This window comes from Oryctolagus cuniculus, chromosome 2, assembly GCF_964237555.1.
Source record: "Oryctolagus cuniculus chromosome 2, mOryCun1.1, whole genome shotgun sequence".
In the NCBI taxonomy this organism is placed as follows: Eukaryota; Metazoa; Chordata; class Mammalia; order Lagomorpha; family Leporidae; genus Oryctolagus; species Oryctolagus cuniculus.
In genome coordinates, this window is record NC_091433.1 from 164,371,906 (window position 1) to 164,375,001 (window position 3,096).

The 3,096-nt window shown below is 48.5% G+C and overlaps 1 long non-coding RNA gene across 2 annotated transcripts in view; it reads right to left on the minus strand.

Annotated features, from left to right (window-relative positions):
- Nucleotides 1–2,528, minus strand: part of LOC127488849 (uncharacterized) — a 9,901-nt gene extending 7,373 nt beyond the window's left edge. Inside the window, exons 1-2 of one of the 2 annotated variants that reach the window (XR_011386933.1) lie at nucleotides 2,294–2,528; nucleotides 545–639 (exon numbers count right to left, since the gene is read on the minus strand). This is a non-coding gene — a long non-coding RNA (uncharacterized lncRNA). Of the gene's footprint in view, nucleotides 1–544; nucleotides 640–1,623; nucleotides 2,065–2,293 lie in introns of those variants that run through there. The other variant, XR_011386934.1, reaches the window with a different exon arrangement.
- Nucleotides 2,529–3,096: the final 568 nt, after the last annotated feature.

The window sequence follows — 3,096 nt, forward strand, 5'->3', positions numbered from 1 at the left end:
GCACCTTAAAAAGAAAACAGTAGGTAAAACAAATACACCAGTAGCCCCTTTGGCTTATCCTAGTCGCATGAGGCGGTGGGCATTGCCTGCTCTGAGGAGCATTTTGGGCTAAATTTTAGACATCTAAAGCGGATCAGCTCAATTTTGATGGAGACCAAAGGAACGAGATTGAGGTCATTGGCTGACTCACACAGGAACCACTTAGTGGTGCTCCACCTTGCAGCCCAGGCTGCAGTGTGGAACCAGACCCAAATCAAACAGGCCCTGAAAAATGATGGTGTGGGCAACGTTTTGAGTTCTCAGGGGTCCTGAGTTTTCTCCCTCCCTACAAGGGCTGAAGCCAGTCTCTGGGTCCCAGGGGCATAGTCCCATTTGGCTTCCCCCGAGGACTGACCAAGTCGCACGTTTCAGCTCTCCTCTGGGTTTTCTTCTTCCCATGGAATCCTGCTGCACTCTAGGGACAGTGGGTAGGACCCAATTCGCCTGGTTGAAAGGAGCAGCCTCCAAATGACGAAGACTCTCATGGTAAGAATGTCAGACATACCTGACAGCCAGAGGAAAAGATATTTCTGGGGAGGTGCAAGGCCAGTTCCTTCCTTCTGGGGTCAGTTGTTTATTTGCTAGACAGCAGTTCAAGTGCTGTGGAAGATAAACACAGGCACAGACACTTTCACCCCTAGAACCTTACAGGTTACCGGAGGGAGCAATACAAAGGCACGCTCAGGGACAGGTGTTGCGATGCAGCGGGTTAAGCTGCTGCTTGGGATGGCCACATCCCATATTGGAGTTCTGGTTCAAGTCTCAGCTATTCTGCTTCTGATCTAGCTTCCTGCTATTGCATCTGGGAGGCGGTGGATGATGGCCCAAGGACTTGGGTTCCTGCCACCCATGTGGAAGACCTGGAGGGAGTTCCTGGCTCCCGGCTTTGGTCTGGCCCATGTCTGGTACTTGGGGAGTGAACCAGTGGATGGATGATCTCTCCCTCTCTGTCTCTTTCTGTGTCTCAATCTCCCTCCTTCCATCCTTCTCTCTCTCCCTTTCTCTCTGTCACTCTTTCAAATTAGTAAGCAAATCTTAAAGAATCCCCCCCCCCAAAAATGCATAGGTAATTATAATAAAGACAATAAAAAACAAGAACAATCATTTTGTGTTTAAAAAATGATTTGCTGATTTCCATAAAATGCTTCTTTTGGCCTCTTTCCTTCCCAAATCACCTTGCTTTCCTCTTTACCATTATCTGATTGCACTTCCAACATCAGACATCACACAGAATGGCAGTTCCTACAGAAAGCAAAAAACAATGGCTTTTCAGTCAGTTCTTGTTAGTAGGAAAACTCTAGAGGCAGGAAGGGGCATGTGGGCCAATGACCTCCTGCTCCTGGCAAATGAGATAAATACTTTACCCTCTGCACAGGAGAGATCAGGATTTCCCTGGAACCAGCCTAAAGTTGCATGGGCTGTCCCGAGGCCTGGGCCTAGGTTGTCAGGAAGAGTGATGAGCTGCGGGCCCCGGGTCAGCAAAGGCTCCCAGCAAGGGTACACACAGCTTCTTAGCCCTGCACACGTGCACCCTGCAGGGACTTCAGGAAGTCCTGGTGCTTCCTGGAACCTCAGTTTATTCACCTGCAGTGTTGACGTCATTGCTGTTCTACCCACCGCTCAGGATTGTCGTCTAAGAGTAAGTTGAGTTCCTGCACATGCACACAATGCTGAGCTTGTGGCTGCCTCTTATTTCCAGGAACTCACGTTTCTTATTTCACTGGAGGAGAAGTGACATCGGTGAGTACTTTAATTATCCCGTTAACTAGAGAAGTGTCTCATCGTGTTTTCCCACGATCCTTTCTGGGACTTGAAACAGCCTTCCTGAGCAGCCACTCTGGAGTGTGTGTGCATGATTTCATGTTAATGAAGTCAGCTCAGTAACCCCTTAAGGAAGGGAGTTTCTTCTCCCTTAGAGGAATAAACCGAAACTCAGAAGAGTTGACTATGTGATGCCTGAGTTCACATGGGGATTTGAACTCAGATCTGCCTGGCTCAAGGCACATTCGCTTTTCATGATGCCACGTTGGCTCTCAGCTTTGACGGCTGTAGAAATAACTGAGGCCTTCACACCAAGCCATCAGGGCCACGGAGAAGCAAGTAGGCCACGGAGAAGGAGAAAAGAAGTAATGAGAAGTCACCTTCCTTCAGACCCATTCTGTGGAGACAGAGATGCACACTAGCTCGTCACCTTCTCTCTCTTTCTGCAGCATCACTTGGGAGGACCCCAAAGCCAGCAGTTCACAGAACTCACCTTCCTGGCCCCACACAAGTCCCTCGAAGCTGCCTGAGAGGCCTCCAGCAATTGGACCAGACAGTTCCACTGGGGAACAGCTTGAGAGCTGCGCAGGACTAGGCGGTGGGCAGGGGCAGGCTTCTCTCTAACTCCCTTTCTCCATCCAGTGCTGCCTCCTCCTTCTGGCCTGCTTTTTTATGTCCCTGAGGTCTTTTCAAGTAGGGGGAGTGAAAGGACAGTGAGGATGTGGCCAATCAAGAAATGCTATCCTCTAATCAGGTCGGCCTGAGTCTAACCCAGCTGGCTCTGAGCCTTTTGCCTGGGGACGCTTCTGTTTTGTAACAGTACAGCTGACCTCACGCTGGGCCACTCAGTCCACATCTTTGAGCTACACAAGGGATGCAGCTATCTCCCGGGAGAACGCTGTCTTGCTGGCCAGCCACCAGAAGGGGGCGTTGCTGTTGTATATGTCGATTGGATAGCAAGAGGTTTAGGAACACCTGCTGCAATTTAAACAGAGAAATTTCACCCTTGGCATTCCCCCCTGATTTCTTGGACAGCCAAGGATAAGAGCTTGCTGGTGGATTGTCCTTGTGTACAGAGATATGAAAATTCCCTAGAAATGTGTAAAATTTAGCCTCATAGGAGAATACATTCAAGTTACTAGATAGAAGATTATTCTACAAGTCAATTGCATTTTATGCACCAACCATAGAAGACAGAAAATTTTAAAGCTAACATCTATAAGAGAAACAAAAGCACCAGGGAACCAGAAATAAATCTAATGAAATGTATGCATGATCTTCCTGAAGAAAATGATA